The sequence below is a fragment of the Capra hircus genome, chromosome 19 (genome assembly GCF_001704415.2).
Source record: "Capra hircus breed San Clemente chromosome 19, ASM170441v1, whole genome shotgun sequence".
NCBI lineage: Eukaryota > Metazoa > Chordata > Mammalia > Artiodactyla > Bovidae > Capra > Capra hircus.
In genome coordinates, this window is record NC_030826.1 from 23,302,119 (window position 1) to 23,322,798 (window position 20,680).

Here is a 20,680-nt window from a genome sequence, read left to right on the forward strand (position 1 = left end):
GCGCACACTTGTTCCCCACCCCAGCTCTCTACATCGCCAAGCAGCATCAGCCCGCCAGCCTGCTAAGCGGAAGGCAGCCCGGCTCAGGGCCCGGCCCTGGCTGGCGCATGCGCCGCAGCCCCTCCTCCGCTCCCGGCCCCCCTCCCCTCCCTCTTCCCCGCGGGTCTGGGGCGGCGGCGGCGGCGGCGGCGGCGGCGGCGCGGTGACGTCAGGGCGTTGGGGCAGCTCCTGTGACAGACGGAGCTGGAGCGGCGGGGCGGCGGCGGAGTCCAGCGGCCGAGATAGCGAGTGAGCGAGCGGACGAGCAGCGACCCCGGGGTCCAGGGAGCGAGAAGAAGAAGGAGGGGAGCGCTCGGGCGCGAGCTCAGAGCCATCGCGAGCGGCGGGCTTAGGCTCGAGCCCCGGAACGGCTGAGGAGCCCGCCCGCTCCCCTCCCCTCCCCCTCCCCGGGACCGGGCCCAGCGCGCCATCCTCCCCCTCCCTCCTTCCCTCCCTCCCTCCTTCCTCCCTTCCCTCTCCCTCTCCCCCTCCCCCGCCGGTGGATGGGAGTGAAGGACGGAAGAGGCCCTGCGGAGGCGGCGGTGCAGCGCTCCGGTAAGGCGGGCGAGGGTCTGCGCCCTCCCTTATGTCTTCTCCATCGCGCTCGGGCGGCTGCGGGCCGGGCCCGGCGGCCTGACGATGTGGCTGCGCCGGTCCCCTCCCTCCCATTCTCCCCTCCCCCTGCCGCCGCCTCCTCCTCCTTCTTCTTCTCTCCTCGCTCTCAAAATGGCGGCCGCGACGGCCGTTGAGTGAGAGACACGGGAGGAGGGGGGGACAGGCCGGGTAGGGCGCTGCCCTCGCTCCCCTCCTCCCTGGCCCGGGTTCTGGGGGTGCCAGGGCCGCCGCGGCTCCACCCGCGGCCTTCCCCGGGAAGGGATCGCCTTCCTCCCTTGGTGACTTAGCAAGAAAAGTATTCTTGGGTAGGAAGGGCGTGGAGAGCAGGTCGCTCTCAGATCTTGGGGAGAGGGTTCGGCTCTCCTCTCCCTGTCCGCGGAAGAGAAGCTCCGCAGTCCCCACCCCACCCCGCGGCTGGCGCTCAGGGACCGGGCTCAAGCCGCCTCGGCACTGTCCACCGGCCTGCAGGCGTTCCGTCCCCCACCTGTCCTTAGGATGGAGTTGACCTGAGAAGGATGGTCCAGCCTTTCCCTGGCTCCCCTGTGCGGTGGTTCAGCCCCTGCACCCACTGAGGAGGAGCGGCCTGACCCCACCGAACCATCCGCAGCATCCACCCACCAAATCCGGCAGGATTTTCTTTTCTGCCGTCGGCTCCTTCAACGGGAGCTGCCTTTTGACGTTGTAACACTGAGCTTCGAGGCCCTCAGCCATTCTCCTTCGAATCTCCCCACTCGTATAGGAAACGCAGTGCCTGCCTTAACCTCCCAGGTGAGAAAATGCCTTTGAGGTGGTGGGCAAATTTTAACAGTACGTCTCTAAACAGAAGAGTGGAGAGGAGGAGGAGGTTTTTCAGCATCTGAAACAAGGGAGGAAGGTGGCTTGGCTTTATTTGTTCTGCCTTTCTTCCGTGACTTAGCAAGAAACTCCTTGGGAGGAAGACGGGAGATTTGCTTTTGGGGTTGCGTTTGGGTCCAATCTATATCAGTCTTTTGGTTAAGAAATTGTGCTTTGGAAGCGAAGAACCAGATTTGTGGTCTCCGTTCTCAATGGGCGATGTCATGCCAAGGTCCCCCCCTCCCCCTTTCCTTAAGAGGCAATCGGGAGAGAAGAAAGATGTTACTGTTCATCCGACCTCTACTTTAACACACAATCCTTGAGATTTATAAGGTTTTAAAGGCTAAACAAAACAATTGTGCCGTTTTTGGTAATTCTATTTTTGTTGGGGGGTGGGTTGTTTTGTGTGAATTTCATTTTGAGCCTAGGGCGGAGGAGACCGTGCTTGGGCCTTTCATACCAGTAATGTCATCTCTCCCCTTTTGCCACCGTAGTATTTGCTTGAATTTTTTTTTTTTAAATTCCTTTTTTTTTGCTGCAGCGGAGCTTGATTGCTGCGGGGTTCAGTCTTTTAATCAGGAAAAATGTCCTGGTTGGGTAGGTCGATAGTGATATAATGTTGAATATATTAAAAGCTTTTACTTAAAGAATTCTGATTTGGGTCTAAGACATTAGCTACCTTTTAATCTTTCGTGGGTATCTTTCAGGACACAGTTTTGCAAAATAATTGGCAGTTGCAAATTGCAGTTTTTATTAAAGCATAAGCGTGATCTCTGTTTAGGGTGATTTACTCTTTCATGTTCTATTATAAATGATCATTGTTTGGATTGTTCACAAGGGGAAGATCTATCTCCTAAAACAAAACTGTTATTTTTATAAATCAGAATGGAACCTAATTTTTCACAAAATATTTCTGTTTATCTTTATTTTGATGGAGCTAGCCCTATTTCAGTGCCTCTCCCACCTCTTTTTTTAAAAATGGGCTAATATTTGTGGATGCTGTGAACAGCCATTGAGCTGAGGAGACTGGGTGGAGTAAGAGAGCAGAAGCTGTGAAATGCTGGATTGCCCTTTCATAGCATTTTTCTCTTGCTTATGTTTTGTAAGGTTATTTGATGCTAATTCGTGCTACAACAAAGGCATTTCTCTGTAGTAAATCTTAAAATCTCATGTTTTTAGTTTCTACCTTTTTTTTTGCAAGGTGGAGTAAAAAGCAGTGTCCCTGCTCTAAAGCAAATACTTATTGTCTGTATATTACCTGTATATATATGTACACATACATATACATATGTACACATTTCTTAATGTTTTTTATTGTTTTAGTTAAGTAAATGTAAATTAACGAATGCCAGAAATATTTGGCAAAAAATAGTAGAAATATTGCGAAAATCTAATGAGAACATTATAGATGTTTTCTTTAACTTTAGTTTGCATTAAAACAGTAAAATCTGTGATTTTTAAATAATGAACATCAAAGTGAGTAAGAGAGGATAAGGTAATTTGTGTTAAATGCTCTTCAAGACCCTTTATCTTGTGTTGTCGTTTGGAAGAGATCTTTTAGTAAGGTACTGCCCTAAGAGAAGGTAGGTCATTATAATGTCTTGTATCAAGCATTCATGTGAATAGATGTTCTCAGAAGGATGTCAAATTGATGTTGTAAATGTAGTTTTGATGGGCCTTATGACTGTTTGTCAGTGTATGATACAGTTTTATATTTTTGTTATTTTTAACGTGATTAAAAAGTAGAAGGGTTCATGTGGCAAGGGATGAGGTTAGTGTTATGTGTCTAACATACCCTAACCCTTAGTGTTTGTAGCTATGAGAGTACTAAGAGCCGAGATTTTTCAGTAGATTACTAGTTGATTAGGAGTTTAAAATAATTTGACTTAAGTATGAGAGCTTTTACTTCCAAATGTGTATCTGGATATGTTTCTGAGACATGTGGCAGAATCTTTTGCTTAATTTGGAGATCAATTTTTAAAATTCTTAATAATCCTATACTTATGAAACTTTTAATGAGATTGGGATGGATTAATTTTTTAGTAGAATTACTTGGTATCTTTTTTTCCAGATACAGTTATTCTGGTATATAAAAAATTTATAGATGTTTCTGGAAGGGAGAAATCAGTATAATAATTTTTGGTTTTCCAGCTAGAACATACATGTTTCATTGTTTATGTATGTTTTTTCAGTGTAAATGTTTCTCTCTCTTATGCAATAAATGATACTGTATATATGTCTTTATCTTACAGCTCATATTTTCAGTGTCCAAGAAAAAAGGATCTTTTTGTTTACCTGTGATTTGTATTATTCACAATTTGTCCTCTTAATTAGTAAGCCATAGAAACTATGGAAGTTATCATTATTAGGATGCAGATATCTTAAAAAACAAACCCAAGTTAAAACCTTAGGACAATTGAAATGAATTTTCCAATTCTTCCCACTGAGTTCTAAAGCAGTGAGTCATGCACTCTTCTGCCAAAGGGACTTGAGGCTTGGTTGGTTTAACCACGCCTGTCATGTCTGCTGTGGTCCTAAAAGAGATTTCTTTATTTGCCTGTAACTTTCTGTTGTGAAAATATTTCTTTATGACTGGTAATCTGTTTTCATACACTTTGGAAAGAGAGATAGTTTAAAGTAGAAATTCTTTGCCACTTTTACTGTACAGCTTTTTTTTTAAATCTCACTTAAAAAGTTGCTCTATTAAAAACTGTACGAAAACAAGAAACTGATGATATATGACTTGTGAAAAGAAAAAGCAAACCTGTTCTCCTAGTGCTTAGCTGTAGAGTGACTCTTAGTTGCTGAAGGCCAAATGTTTTGAGAAATGTGTATTTCATGAAGAAAGATGCTGTATTATATAAGCCTACTACTAGGTAAGTGCAGTGAAGGCTTTCTGAGTTGTTTTAGCTTTGTTGCTGGTTTGACAGGGGACTTTGGCTAGTCATTTAAGTAGGACCTTAGTTTAATTTCTTGCTGTGTATATAATTTTTAATCTTGTCATGGCAGTTAAAAATTTTAATTGTTATTTGTGAAATGCTTTATAGTCTTTGGATGCAGATACTGTAAGGACTTGCTATTTTGATCTGTTGTTTTCTCTTTAAAAGATGGTGGCTTTTAGTTGAAACTTATCTAGTTAGGTTGATCTGTGCTTTTGTCAAAGATACTTCTGGAAAAGTATCCTCTGAAGTTACTGTCATCTAACGTTGTGAACATTTTCCTAGAAGTTTTTAAATGTACTGAACATGGCATTTCATTTGTTCTGTCAGGTACTTTTTGTGAAAGACTGGTATTTTTATGGATAAGAGAACTAAAATTTAGAGAATTTCTTTTCCCAAGGTCACAAGTTGGGTTAGTAGCTAGAATGAGGTAAATACTGTAGTCAGTGAACTACTTGCGTATTGCCTTGCATTATCAAACATTCTTTTTTCTTTTGACAAAATGGACTCTTTTCATAACTTTTTATGTTTGCTAATTTCTTTTCTAAAATGGTGAGAATTGGTAGCATTTATTGCCTGTATCATTTAAATTGGCATTTATTCACATGATCTTATATTGCTGTTTTGCTTATATAAGGCATTTGAATAGGAACTTCCAGAAAATGCCTAATACTGCTTTGTCATAGTATGTTTATAATAAATGCTGCATACATACAAGTAATATTAATACATTAATATTAAATCAATATTTAAGTACATTTAAATATTTAATTACATTTATTTAAGGGATATTAATAAGTAAATGAATACTTCTTAAATTTGATTGAGTATGGGGTTCTGTGAAAGGAAATGTGCTATCCTGTAGTTCTTTGTAGTGGCTAACTTCCAGGGATCTCTCTGGAATTAAGGTGAATAAAGGAAAAGTGTTCATATTTCCTTTATAGAGATTTTATGTTGTCCCAGGAACAAGGTAGCACTTCCGACATAGTTGTTTCAGGGCCACAGAACACTCATCTTTAAGAGGTGAGCTTACCCAACTAGAGAAATTGCATTTGCATTTCTGCTCTTCGCATTTCAGATATCTGTTCCTGGAGCTCTTGTGTGCTCACCAGAATTACTGACAGTTAACTGAGGCTGATAAGAATTTTCTGAGAGACTCTTTTGGTAACTGTGAAATTAAGAGTCTGGGAAATTTTTAAGGAATTTAGTTGAAAGCTTATGTTTTTAAGGATTTGTATGTTGTAGATTTAATTCACTTTTACTCTATGATAAGGATACAAGGATGTGTTTTATGATATTAGTATTTTGTGTGTGTAAGTCATCTATTTTATCTCTTCATCTTTCCTTCCATGTTTGTTCATTTTATGAAAAATATGCTGACTGCTGAAGAAAGGAAGGGAAGATTAAGAGTCAGTTGTATTGGGAACTTCCTGATGGTCCAGTGGTTAGGCTTCTGAGCTTTCACTCCTGAGGGCCTGGTTTGGGGAGCATTGGGGAGCCCACAAGCTGTGAGGTGTGGCCAAAGGAAAAAAAAGTTAATTATATTGATTATTATTTACTATTATTTTTGTTATTTTATTTTTAAAGGGTTAAAACACTAGCAGAAAAAGTTAGATAAAGCTGTTGACTAAAACCAAAATGAATACTTTAGATTATAATCCTAGCTCCATCATTTTTATCAGCTATGAAAGTATGTTAGTCGCTTAGTCATGTCTGACTCTTTGTGATCCCCATGGACTGTAGCCTGCCAGGCTCCTCTGTTCATTGGGATTTCCCAGGCAAGAATGCTGGAGAGGGTTGCCATTTCCTTCTCCAGGGGATCTTCCTGACCCAGGGATCAAACCCAGGTCTCCTGCAGTACAGGCTTTACTGTCTGAACCACTAGGGAAATCTCTGTGAGTCTTGAGCAATAAGCCTATTTTTTACCAGTAAGTGGATAATGTTGACAGTATCTAACTCATAGGGTGGTTGCTATTACTGGATAAAAGGCCTCTAAAGCCTTCAGTAGATATTTTTTATTGTTAGAGACTTTAAGTAAGATAATTAGCATACTGTTTACTCATAAAAGCAATAATATAGCTCTTATAGTTTTAAGTATATTTCTTAAGAATTTTCAAAATTTCATAGTAGGCAAGAAGTACTGTGTAAATCAGTGCCAAATGGACTAATTCCACTTTTTAATATAAAATTATATTGCTTGCAAGCATTTTATTTAAACTGGAAAGTGCATTTATATCTTTATTTTAACAAAGCTTTTATTTGTCTTTTTTTTTAAAGTAATGTGCTTATTTTGGACTGTACTGGGGCTTTGTTGGCTTAGTTGCCCTGAGGCATGTAGAATTTTAGCTCCCCAACCAGGGATTGAACTCATGTCTCCTGCATTGGAAGGTGGATTCTTTAGCACTGGACCATCAGGGAAGTCCTTTATTTGTACTGTTAAATATTAAATAACCCCACATTTTTCCTGTTTTATTTTTTAGAATACCTTTTTATTTTGGGATAATTTTAGATTTGTAGACAGGGTGTAAAGGTAGTGCAGAGAGTTCTTGAATATACCCTGCCCCTAATTTCCATTGTTAACATCTTATGTTTCTGTGGTACATTTGTCAGTCTTGGTATTTCCTGTTAGCTAAACTCCAGGCTTGATTTGAATTTCGCTGGTTTTCCCTTGATGGCCTCTTTCTGTTCTAGGTTTAGTCCAGGGTGCCACCTTGCATTTGGTTGTCTCGAATCTCCAGTCTCCCTGGTCTGTGACAGTTTCTCAGTCTTCCCTTGTTTTCCATGACCTGTACAGTCTTGAGGTCCTGGTCAGGTATTCTGTAAAATGTCTCCAAAACTGGGTTTGTCAGGTGCTTTTTCATGATTAGAAGGGTTGTGGATTTTCAGAAAACAAATACCACAGAGGTGAAGTGCACTTCTCATCACATCATGTCAGAGGCTGCGTGATGCCCACAAAACATCACTGGTGGTGCTAACCTTCATCACTTGGTTAATGTAGTGTTTGTCGGTTGTCTTTTAAAGTTATTATTTTTCTTTACCTTTTGGAAATGAGTCCAGTTACTGCTCTGGCGGGGGGAGTATCAGTTTACACGTGTCATTTGGAATTCTTCAGTAAGGCAGATTTACCTCCTCTTCCCCATTTACGTCCATCGAGAAAATTTTGTTTAGGATTTTAAATATTAATTTAAGCAATCCTTGTTTTATTCACATATTGTTTAAAACATTTTAACGGTGGTTTGAAGAATAAAGATCAGAGAAGGTCTTTGAAGGAGCTACATTTAAGTGAATTATATATCCCTGTAGAAATTATTCTGAGAGTAAAGTTAAGTGTTGGGATTTTAGAGAAGAGCTCCACATTTTGGGACTTGTTTGGAGGGAGACTGCTGTGATCTGAGAAGCAAAGCAAATAGGGCATCTTATTCATCTGTGCTGTGCTAGTATTTGAATCCTCCTTGTTCTTCCCTTTCCCTCAGAAAACTTGTAAATACTGTGGAAAACAAAATATTTTTGACTGACTGGACTCTTTAAAAACAGAACTAAGATCTATGTCCTGAAGGAGATTTATTTTATATTAAGGAGAATTTATAATTTGAGTGCAAGATAATTCTTGAGCATTGCAGTTATTACAGTTCTTGGCAGTTTTTTAAAATTTATTTTTATTTTATTTTTTAAATACTTATTTGGCTGTGCCAGGCCCTTGTTGTGGCATGCGAACTCTTGGTTGCAGCATGTGGATCTAGTTCCCTGACCAGGGATTGAACTCAGACCCCCTGCATTGGGAGCTCAGAATCTTAACCGCTGGGGCACCAGGGAACTCCCTAAAATTTATTTTTAATTGAAGGATAATTACAATCCTGTATTGCTTTCTGTCATACAACATGGGTCAGTCATAGGTATCTATATGTCCCTTCCCTCTTCTGCTCCCCCCCGACCTCCCATCCTGTCCCACTTGGCAGTTGTTTTTATATCTTGCCCTTCCACTGTATTACTTGTACAGAGAATATCATTGGGTTTCAACTTTTAAAACCCTTATTCAATACCATTACTTATTTTTGTTTCTCTTCTAAATTTTCTTCAATTTTTCTGTCCACGAAACATTTATTTAGATATATCCTAAGCATTGGTGATGCAAACATTATTGTCAACCGTTGCCGTCAATGATCTTAGAATTTATAAACATATTTAACGTGCAAAGGTCGAATAATAATGCTAAAATCAAAATGTATACTTGGCGAGATGTTTTCAAGGAGATCTTTACAAAGATGTTGGTTAAACGTTTTTGAAGAAATCTTGTCATGTTGTTTGGGGAATTAATTTGTACCTAGTCTCATAAGTTCCCCTTAGTTGATGAGGAAGTTACATGTAGTTGTAGTTCAGTATGGCTGGAGAGATGGTGAGTATAGAGAACACTGCCCTGATCTGACCTGTAAAGCCAGGTGACACGACCATTTTCATTTGTTGGCTTGTCTTAGACTCACGCAATATGAATTCCATGGTTGGGGGGACCTCAGTGGGTATCTGCATTTTCAGTAAGGTTCCTAGTTGATTGTTTTTGAGAAGAAATGTTTTTGTCCTTGAGGTGGCAGAGGGTGATTTTAAGTTGTGATAAGTGACATCATTAGATTTCCCTTTTAAAAAGGCAGCTGTCAGCATTGTGGGAAATGCAGCTATGGAGTGGATGGAGGCAGATAGACCTGTGATAACTATTTAAGAGACAGTGAAGGTTTAAAGAATGGATTCGAGAGAGATTGAGTATGTATAAATTATTAACCGATTTGATATGGGAAGTGAGACAAACAAGGAATGAGGAAGGTGAAGAATTGAGATTTGTTTGTTTTGGTTTGCACTGTTGAACAAATATGGTTGTTTGGAAGCAGTGAGGAAGAGTTGAAGGAGAACCAAGGTTGGGGGAAGTTTTTTTGGTTGTTGTTGTTTGTGTATGTTTTAACAGGATAACCATTAGGTGTATTGGAGACTTAAGTTCTAAAATATTTGATATTTTTATGTTTTATCTGTCTATCAGTATAATTAATAGTAGAATATTTTTAAAATCTTTGCTCACTAACCTTATAAGGTATTAAAAATTCATTCTTTCATCAGAATGTATTCAGTGCACTCTTATGAGAACTGTGCTGAGGTGCTGGGAAGCACTCCAGACATGGGACAAGCAGTGGTAAAATAATAAAGGTATCGAAGTGAGGAGAGGGAAGGCGTGCATTACAAGGTACTCAGTGTTAACTAGAGTTCGAGCAAAGTGGGGCTTGATTAGAAATAAGACTTGAAATGTGGGAAGGGACCAGGTACTAATCAAAGACCTTATACACTGTGCTAAGCATGTGGACTTTGGGAAACAGGTGCAGCGTAATGCAGTGATCAAAGGCCCTGACTGTGGAGACCAGGTGCTTGTGTTCAGCTCTGCTACTTACATAGCTCTGTTGGATTACACACACACATACACAGAGTAGAGAAGCTCCTTATTTAAATTTTCATAGGTGGTTATGAGGAGTAAATGAACACTTCTAAAACACTTAAAGCAGTGACTAGCATACAGTAAGTGCTATTTAAATATTTGTTAAGTAAAAACTAGTGTGTCAATGAACAATAGTTTTTAAGTAAGTGATATGGTCAGATTGTATTTTAAATAGATAATTCTAGGGCTGAGTATAAGATAAATGTTAATAGGCCAAGACTAGATTTTACTTTATTTTACTTTATTTTATTTTATTTTCAAGACTAGATTTTAGAAAGACCTGTTGGAGTTAAATTAGGCCAGTCCAAGGACTTGGCCGGTGATCCAGTGGCTAAGACTCTGCACTCCCAGTACAGGGGGTCCGGGTTTGATCCTTGGTCAGGGAACTAGATCCCACATCCCACAAGTAAGAGTTGTGCAGCTATTAATCAAAGATCCTGTATGCTGCAACTAAGACCCAGTGTAGCCAAACAGGCAAATATTTTAGAATAAATGAGTAAATCAGGCCAGTCCAGGTGAGAGCTGATGGTGTGAACTGTGGTGGTACTATTAAGGACAGACAGAAAAATTGAATAAACATTGAAGCGTTAAACTTGGCAGATACAGGTAATTGAATATAGAAAAAAGAAAACCAAGGCTGACCACCCCCCACCCCCACCCCTGGCCAATATTTGTTAAAGTACTTTGGGTTTTAGATATCCTCTATGCTGGTGATATTTGAAGCTTCGGTGTCTATTATGATGCTTCCATAAAAACGAGAACCAATGACTTGGTACAGTTTTTAATTTCTCTAAATGTATAGGCCTTTGCTGTTTTTTTCAGTAGATGGAGGGAAATTTCTCTTTAAAGATCCACTACTATGTGTAAAACTCTCATTTAACCCAAGTCCAAAGAGCCAGAAAGCTTAAATAATGATTTTATTATGTTGTTTTTATGTTATAACTTTATATTAAAATTTGTGATTATAAAAAGATAGCATCATAGTAATGCTGTAAAAATTTAAAGTGGCTGCTGAATCATTAAAGAAGTTAAAATTTGTTAATTCTATTACAGCTATAGTATTTCATTGTTTATTCAGATATGATAAATAAACTTGAATCGGTACAATATTTCACCACATACTCATTCCTTTGATAAATCTTACTTCTCTCTTCGCTACTTTTAGATTTGTCAAATTCTAAGAATATTTTTTCATGCCATTTAGTTTTACAAAAATAGGAAAACTTGATTGAAATTAGAGTGTTCTCCAGAGTCTTGATGAAATAATTAAATGGGTGGGAAATTCAGTATCCTTCTGTAGTCTTTTAAATCTGGGTCCTGGGTGATAGTCGTGAACATCACGTATGATATGTGTCACGCTGTTTCAGGGCTCATCAAATCTCCAAGATGGTTGAGAACGATATTTAAACCAAATCTTGAATGAGTAATTGGAGTGGACATGGGAGAAGGTCATTTTAGGTAAAGGGAAGAGCAACATACACAGGTGCAGAAGCATGAGGAACTATTATGTGAAGGCTGGGAGGTAATTTGCAGAGGGAACTGGAGAGTGCATGTGAGCATGAGACTGAAAAGGCACATACGAGCCAGATAGGTGGAATTTAGGAGTTCTGGGTTGTTCCGAATTCTAGGCAGTTCGGAAGGCATAGTTTCAAGCAAGGTGAACATTATAATCAGTTGTAGAGTTAGGTAGTTTAGATGGCAGTGAAGAATATAGATTGGAGTTTGAAGGTCACTTAAGAGGTTTTTTCAGGAAAGGCTGATTAGTGCTTGAAATAGTGACAGTGAAGGTTGTTGACTGGAGAAAGGTTAGGAGGTAGAATTGTGAATGGGTAGTGTGTAATGGACGGAGAAGCCTGGAAGGCTGCAGTCCATGGGGTCGCTAAGAGTCGGACACAACTGAACGACTTCACTTTCACTTTCATGCATTGGAGAAGGAGGTGGCAACCCACTCCAGTGTTCTTGCCTGGGGAATCCCAGGGGCGGGGGAGCCTGGTGGGCTGCCGTCTATGGGGTCGCACAGAGTCGGACACGACTGAAGCGGCTTAGCAGCAGCAGCAGCAGTGTGTAACGTGCTGCAGTGGGAAAGAAATCACCTGCCAATGCAGGAGATGCAAGAGACGCGGGCTTGAGAAGGAAATGACAACCCACTCCAGTATTCTTGCCTGGAAGAGTCCATGGACAGAGGAGCCTGGCGGGCTGCAGTCCATGGGGTTACATGACTGAGCATGTGTGCGTGAGGGTGGAGGGTGATGGGTTGGTAGCAAAAACTGGTAGAACTTAAAAAAAAGAGAGAGAGAGAGACGCGGGCTCAGTCCCTGAGTGGGGAAGGTCACCTGGAGGAGGAAATGGCAGCCCACTCTGGTATTCTTGCTCAGAGAACTCCATGGACGGAGGAGCCTGGAGGGCTGCAGTCCATGGGGTTCAGAGAGTTGGACATGACTGGGCAACTGAGAACACACACACTGTGTGATGAGGAGTGGGAGGTATCAGAAGACATCTCAGATTTGTGGCTTGGGTGTTGGGGTGAAATTGAGAAGCTGAGTGTCATTAGCCATCCATAGCAGAGAATAAAAGGAGGAATTATGTGGAATATTACATAAAGTGTCAGATTAATTTTCCTGAACCATAGTTCTCAAGTTGCTTTCTTGTGACAAACCCATTGCCAGCTTTTTACTGTATTTATTTAGTCAGCTTTGTAGATGAAAATGCAAAGGGTACCTTGCCAAAAACATATTTTTTTAATCCTAAATGGACACTCAGGGACCTTTCTTTTGTGTCCTAGCTCACATTTCAGCAGCTTCACCTGTTTCTTATTGCCTGCCTTGTATCTGGTGATTCAGCCTTAAGATACTTTGTTTTCCTTATGGCATTTTCACTCTTCACCACTCCACCATTCTCTTTTTCTCTGTGTACCTTCTGACATATATATCCTTCAAATTTGCATACCAGGTTCTTCTTTTCCAGGTAACCTCTAATTTTATTTTTCACCTGAAAGAAATTTTCTTTGAATTCATAGTTTTAAGGTATCTACAAGTGTTTTTTCTTGTTATTGTTGTGCAGTCACTAAGTTGTGTCTGACTGTGAGCCCATGGACTGCAGCATGTCAGGCTTCCCTGTCCCTCACTAACTCCCACAGTTAACTCACTCATGTCCATTGAGTCAGTAATGCTATCCAACCATCTCATCCTTTGTCACCCCCTTCTGTTTTTACTTCAGTTTTCCCCAGCATCAGGATCTTTTCCAAAGAATCGGCTTTTTGTATCCAATGCCAAAGTATTGAAGCTTCAGCTTCAGCATCAGTCTTTCCAATGAATATTCAAGGTTGATTTCCTTTAGGATTGACTGGTTTGATCTCTTGGTGTCAAAGGGGCTGTCAAGAGTCTTCTCCAATATCATAGTTCGAAAGCATGAATTCTTTGACACTCAGCCTTCTTTATAGTTCAACAGCAGTACATGACTACTGGAAAAACCATAGCTTTGACTATACAGACCTTTGTTGGCAAAGTGATGACTCTGCTTTTCAATACGCTGTCTAGGTTGGTCATAGCTTTTCTTCCAAGGAGCAAGTGTCTTTTAATTTCATGGCTGCAAGTCACCGTCCACAGTGGTTTTGGAGCCCAAGAAAATAAAAGTCTATCACTGTTTCCACTTTTTCCCCATTTACCTTGAAGTGATGGGACAAGATGCCATGATCCGAGTTTTTTGAATGCTGAATATTAAGGCAGCTTTTTCACTCGCCTCTTTCACCAAGAAGCTCTTTAGTTCCTGTTCGTTTTCTGCCATTAACGTGGTATCATCTGCATATCTGAGGTTGTTGATATTTCTCTGCAGTCTTGATTCCAGCTTGTGAGTCGTCCAGCCTGGCATTTCACATGGTGTACTCTGTGTATGAGTTAAAGAAGCAGGGTGACAATATACAGCCTTGACATACTCCTTTACTAGTTTTGTTGTAGCTTATATAAAATTTTATCTGACATACCAAGTAAATACTTACTCAAGAGCCTAGAACAGTACCTTGCCCAGTAAGTGGTGCTTGATATTTGGTGATGTGAAGATGATTAAGACAAGTTGACATAGTAGCAATAGGGCTGTCTACTTTTTGCCTTCTTGTGGTGGCAGAACTGATTTGTGTTCTGTCCTTGACACTAGAAAAGCAGTATCTCTTTTTACATTGATGATGTTATGTAAGAATGTAAAAGGTACTACACTATGTCATCTTCAAAGTGAAATTATAATTTTCTCTTTGTATGTCTTCACTATTCTAAAACTCTGTGGAGGGAAGTAAAATGGTAGAGAAGCCCTTAACACTGATTAACTCCTTAAGCTTCACCACAGTTGTTTGATTTATGTGGACAAACAGGCTTAGGAATTTTGAAAATTTGCCTAAGGTCAGTTTGTAGTTGATATTTGAACCTCCACTGTTTGACTTCAAAATTCTACACAGTAGGACCTCAAAAGTATAGGATTGATTCCTTCAGGGCTTTCATACCATTTATATATTCAGCTTGTTGTAAGAGGGCCCATCATGGGATCTAGATGTCATTTCTTTTAAATTTTATTTTACGTATTTGCAGTTTATTTTTATTATGGAATGTCAGATATGCAGGAGAAACACCTGTGATGATATAACAAAATATCCACATAACTACTACCTGAATTAACAGATGTTAACATTTTGCTTTAAAGTTTTTTTTTTTTTAAAGAAATACGGCTTTATTACAGTTAGAGTTGACACCCACTTTCCAGTCCTACTCACCCTCCCTCTTTCTAATGATAAAGTTCTGCCTAAAGATTGTATATATTCTTTTATTCTGTTTTTACACTTTTTCTATACATAAATGTATCCATAAACAATGTATAATCAAGTTTAGAGTTTACATGAATGTTATACTGTATATTCTACAACTTATTTTTTTCACCTAAAAAATGTTTTCTAGGTATATTGATGTATGTAGATCTAGTTTATTGTGATAAATAATTTCTTATATATGAAATCATCTCTAGTTTGTTATACCTATAGTACAGAAATAGGCCTTTAAATTGTTTTCAGATTTTCACTGTTACATATACAGTGTTGCAGTGAACATGAAAAAGGTGTCTGCAGATGATAAATTTTGTTTTTGTTTCACAAAGTTTTATCTTAAGGTTGATTAAATATTTGTTCTTTAGTAAATTTTATGCTTTGAATTGAATAAATAGAATGGATAATATTGTTGACATTGATTTTAGACCATAAATTCCTAAATTTTGTTGCATTTTCCTCAGTCTGTTCAGAAAACCTATGTTTAATTCAGTATTGGGCCAGGGGTTGCACACTGGTGGCCTTTATGATGAACTAAGTGTAAATGCATTTCTCTTGTCCTTGCATAGTTAAAAAAAATTTTTTTTTGAGTCATTATCTTAGAATTAGGTTTTTTTGGATTATCCTGAAAAATTGGAAGCTTTGGCAACAGCTGGGCCCACATTTTCCTGTGGCAGCAGTTGGCCTAAGCTGAGTCACAGCTGCTCTCCTTTAGATGGGCATAAACTTTCCAGTGAAACAAGTTCCTACCACTCCGTTATTGTTTATTATTGCCCTTGTACTGTTTATAGTGAAGAAATACTTTCCTATTGATGTCTTTATAAACAATGGGGGAAAGGTAAAGCTAGAGAACTGCAGTCGTCAAGAAAAAGTGCCTATTCAGAGGCTGCAAATGGATAGTCCAGGATTCAGATTAGAAATGTGTTTTGTCTGCTCAGATTTTTGTTTTTAATTAGATTTACTTTAAAAAAAAACCACACAGTTCTACCACTGTTGCTTTATTTCTAGCTGATGCACACTTTTACCTGCCTAGTTAGTCTCTGTATTTGATTTGTAATCTATTTAAAGCAGTTTATAAAGATGCATAAACTACAAAATACCACAAATTAAAAACAAAGAGAAAAAAGAAACAAAGGGTAAGGATAAAACAGAATCAGAATCTAGGCCAAAAAGGTCTGTCACAGCGGTCTTCCTGCAGGCAGAGAGCACAGATTTGACTGAACTTTCTATGTGGTGGCAGGAGGAAAAAAATACCAGTTAGGTTATTTTTCACAATGTCCTTAAGATAAAAGTGAACCAATTAATTCAGAAAGGTCACTAACATTTGGTACTCTCAGACTGTAATTTCTCATAGGGGTCCTCATAAAGAAGATTATGTGTAATTATCATTTCCATCATCAACATCTCTAAGGTAGATACATGTCTAGTATTTAACAACACTCAATATGGGAATACCAACCACGTCTTATGAAAGTCAAGTCTGAATGAGTGGGTGGATTGTTTGACCGATGGATATCGTTTCCCTCAATCCAGTTTTGATACATATTGAGATTAAGCTTCTTGGCAAGTACCTGAAGTGCGGGTGTTCCATACTTCAGGCACAAACCATTTCTATGTAGGATTTAAGTAGTTTTGTGAAAACTTAGTTTTACCCAAATAAACTTTGTGGGAGTGCTTGTAGATTCCTATCTGCTACATTCCTGCCTTATTTGAAGGTGTAAGGAGCAGCATTCTTCCATAATATCCCAAACTGGTAAAGTCATTAAGAAATAGAGTTAAAGAAAAAGGGGGGTCAGTACACAGCTCTGTTTTATGCTGCTGAAAACCAGTTGCTTCAGCAGACCATTCCTATAACAGTGGACTCCTGGTAAATACAAGGAAGTGTTGTTTTTATTTATGTCGGGTAATAGATATGCCTCAGCTTTTTAGCAGTACTGTATTTTTTAATTGCTTAAAATAATTTTACATTTGGTTATTTTTTTCATATTATAGTCAACATATTATTTCCTTTCTTCTAAAACCTGCCTTGGTAGGTCCTCAGTAAAAAAAAAAAAAACTGAATAATTGACACTAAGAATATAGTTACTTCTCAGTGTTGCAGTGGAGGAAAGCATTGAATCTGGATAGTAGTAAACTAGAAATCAGTTCAGTTGAGATAAAATGAAAGTTTTCCAAGTGGATTGTGGCCAGTTGTCTTTGGTGGTAAAGATCCTCTAAAGGGGATCCACCTTTAGGACCAAGATCATATCCTTGAGAAATCCATCTTTAAAACCAGGAGCAAGTAGTAGATCAGGTCAAAAAGAAAAATCGCACTTTTGCATAATTCCCTTTTGACTATAAAGCTCTTTTTTCCCCTAAGTCATTGTTAACTGCTTCCATCCTAGTTCAGCCCTCTCTTACTTTCTACTTATAGCCTGCCCTTTCTCTTTTATCTCCTGTACGTTATCTCCAAAGCGATCATCATGGAACATCAATTTTAGAACATTGCTCTGTTCTTAAGAATTGCAGTGATTCCTGCATTGTTATAATTTCTTTGGGCTATCTGCATCAGTATTCACTGTAACTTGTACTTTAAAAAAAAAAAAGGCAACGGAACAATATGTTTTCTGTTATTGTTTGTAGGCTTAGAAGGATTAGTGAACTTTTTCCTCTGAGTTTTAAGGTAATGGATTTGTGTGTGTGACTTTGCTTAAGTTTATCTAATTGTCACTTGTTCTTTGCATTTTTAAACAAAACCAGAAGAGTAATTAATATGCGCATTAGAAGATTAAATGATCTTTAATTTTTAAAGTTTTATTATAAAGTTGAGACAGGCCATTGATTTTCTACAGGATTTTTAAATTGGTTTACTTTTATGACATTAGTGTTAAATCTTTTAAAAGAAAAAAGTTACATCAAATCCAGCTCTAAGCAGCTGGATTTAAATGTATTTTATTGCCTATATTTCAGAATTTGAAAAAGAGTGATGGGAATAAAGTGATAGAATACATCTTTTATTTCTGAGGACATGGTAAATTTTTAATCTCAGTTTTACTGTGATTCCTGTAGCAGACGTAGAAATGCTTACTCGATCCCTACTGTGTGCGGATTACCATAATATTTGGTAGACACACAGTGAGGAATATGTCAGATTTGCAGCTTTGGAGGAGTGTTGTTGAGACAACATCAAGACAGATAATTACTGTGTGCTGTGAGAAATGTTAAATATGTGTATGTACAAAGAACTATGAAATCTCAAGAGAGGGAGGGAGTTACTCTGGTTAATTTTTTTTTTTTTTTTTGTCAAAACTAAGTCCCTCAGCTAGTTGCTGAGAGTTTTGTTAGTGGTGTTTAAATACCATTGATAAGTGTTAGATTGAATTTGTGGAATTGCCATTATCAACAGTTTTTATATGGTTTAATTCTAATATGTATGGCAATTAAAAAAACATAGTTAATACCATTTGCTAATACTACTTGACAGTGGCTATATAATTGATATTTTATTAAAATAAAGCTTTTGAATGTTGAAGAATACTGAAGAAATGTGATGTTTTTGGAAAACATTTTAAAGCTCACTTGGTTTCTTTTTTTTTAATATATGAAAGAATTTTATTGACTAAATTGCTTTGGACTTATAAATTATTGTATAATTGCTTATAACTGTGGAAATACACTTACTTGATGTGGAAAATTTTGCTTTCAAGGCTTGACTCCGTTCAAACACTAGAGAGGCAGATTCAGTTCAGTGTTTGCCCCTGAGGAGATAAGTCTGGTACTAGAGACGGCATGTTGGAGAAGGCAGTGGCACCCCACTCCAGTACTCTTGCCTGGAAAATCCCATGGACGGAGGAGCCTGGTAGGCTGCAGTCCATGGGGTCGCTGAGAGTTGGACACGACTCAGTGACTTCACTTTCACTTTTCACTTTCATGCATTGGAGAAGAAAATGGCAACCCACTCCAGTGTTCTTGCCTGGAGAATTCCAGGGACGGCGGAGCCTGGTCGGCTGCCATCTATGGGGTCGCACAGAGTCGGACACGGCTGAAGCAACTTAGCAGCAGCAGCAGCAGCAGAGTCGGCATGTATATAAAGAATGTGGGAGGCAGCCCAGCGTAAAATCTGTGATTTTTCAAATTTATCTTAACAGTGGAAACTTCTCCAAAAAAACTTGTGTGCAGAAATCCAGTGTGTGAACAGATTAAAAAACAGAATCCTGCCCTCTTGGCCTCCCCTCTGTCCTCATTCCTACTGTTTGAAACCTTTTGTGTGGAAGTAAAAAGCAAACCGGATTTGAATCCTGGCCCGGCCACTGTTTCACATTTTGACCTTGATACATGCTCTAACCTTAGTGAACCTGTTTCCTCATCTGTTAAATAAGTGTATTTGTGTTTTTGTTTTTGTTTTTTGCTGAGAGTTGCGAGAATTAAATATTTCAGGAAAAGAGCCTAACCTATAAAGTCATTCTGTAAATGGTAGCTGTTAGGATTATATGTATATGGCACAGTGAGATTAAAGACTAGGCAGTAAGCTGCTCCAGTGAGAACAGTCTATCCAAAGAAGGAGTCACAGAGGTGGTGATGAGTTGCCTTTGGGGTGAATCTTGAAGGGAAATGGAAAATTGTAAGACATATGGGTGGCAGATACCCAAAATGAAATATTTCTATAATGAAGACTTGGGCATGAGGAATGCTGCCTCTTTATACCTTTCTGGAGATAAATGGCCTCACCTGAGTTCAGCCTGACTTTTCCTTACATTCTTTGATTCACACTTTAGTTTTTTTTTTTTTTTTTTTTTTACATTTTAGTTTTAAGCAGGCTTAAGAGAAGGCAATGGCACCCCACTCCAGTACTCTTGCCTGGAAAATCCCATGGACGGAGGAGCCTGATAAGCTTCAGTCCATGGGGGTTGCAAAGAGTCGGATATGACTTGAGCGACTTCCCTTTCACTTTTCACTTTCATGCATTGGAGGAGGAAATGGCAACCTGCTCCAGTGTTCTTGCCTGGAGGATCCCTGGAGAAGGAGCCTGATGGGCTGCCTTCTATGGGGTCGCACAGAGTCGGACACGACTGAAGCGATGTAGCAGCAGCAGCAGCAAGCCAGGGTGAGAGTTGCTGACTTTCCTTGGTTAATTAAATTGGCTGCTTAAGTAAAGGAAAAAGTATGCTAAACCTGAATTTGTAAGCCATGTCTTGGTTATAATGTAGTCATGCATTTATAGACAAGTTCTTCCTAACTGCAGTTGCAGTGTGTGCTGTGATTAGTTGATCAGTCATCTCTGACTCTTTGTGACCACATGGACTGTAGCCTACCAGGCTCCTCTGTCCACAGGGATTCTCCAGGCAAGAATACTGAAGTGGGTTGCCATGCCCTCCTCCAGGGGATTTTCCCAACCCAGGGATCAAACCCAGGTCTCCGGCATTACAGGCAGATTCTTTATTGTCTGGCCTACCAGGGAAACCCACCAGGGAAGCAATTGCATTAGTGTATTGAAAATTAGAATCCTATGTCCTCCTTTGAGGTCTTAATGTAGATCTTTGTAAATATTTACTTCAGTAGGTAGGTGAGGGTTTTTTTTGCTTGAGATTCAGATTAATGAGATTATTGCTGTGAATAAATTCAGGTGGATGCATTTGGACTTTTGAGGGGAAAAAAAACTTAGAAAATTAGTTTCTAGGAAAAGCTGATAAATTCATAATTAGATACTTTTTCTGCCTCAACAGTGATTTTTCTTTTTTATAACAGTCAAATTTTAGGTAAAACATTTCAGTGTGATAACGAATGAAAGGGTATTAAAGTAGAGGAGATATGGAAATATTTATTTTAGTTTCTTTATCTCTTCCTGTGTGTGTGTAAAATCATATAGCACTTACTGTGTACCAGGCACTGTTCTAAGCACTTTCTTTATGTATGTCAAATCATTTGACAGCCCTATGAAAGAGATTCTGCTGTTATTAACATTTAAAGTAGCTTGTACCGGGTAACTTCATTTGTCTAGATAAG

The 20,680-nt window shown here is 39.1% G+C and overlaps 1 protein-coding gene across 2 annotated transcripts in view; it reads left to right on the top strand.

Annotated features, from left to right (window-relative positions):
• The window catches only part of PAFAH1B1 (platelet activating factor acetylhydrolase 1b regulatory subunit 1), a 65,684-nt gene continuing 45,215 nt past the window's right edge, over positions 212 to 20,680 (top strand). Inside the window, exons 1-2 of one of the 2 annotated variants that reach the window (XM_018064414.1) lie at positions 212 to 594; positions 1,149 to 1,422. The gene's annotated coding sequence lies outside the window, so the exon portion shown is untranslated. The remainder of the gene's footprint in view (positions 595 to 1,148; positions 1,423 to 20,680) is intronic. The other variant, XM_018064413.1, reaches the window with a different exon arrangement.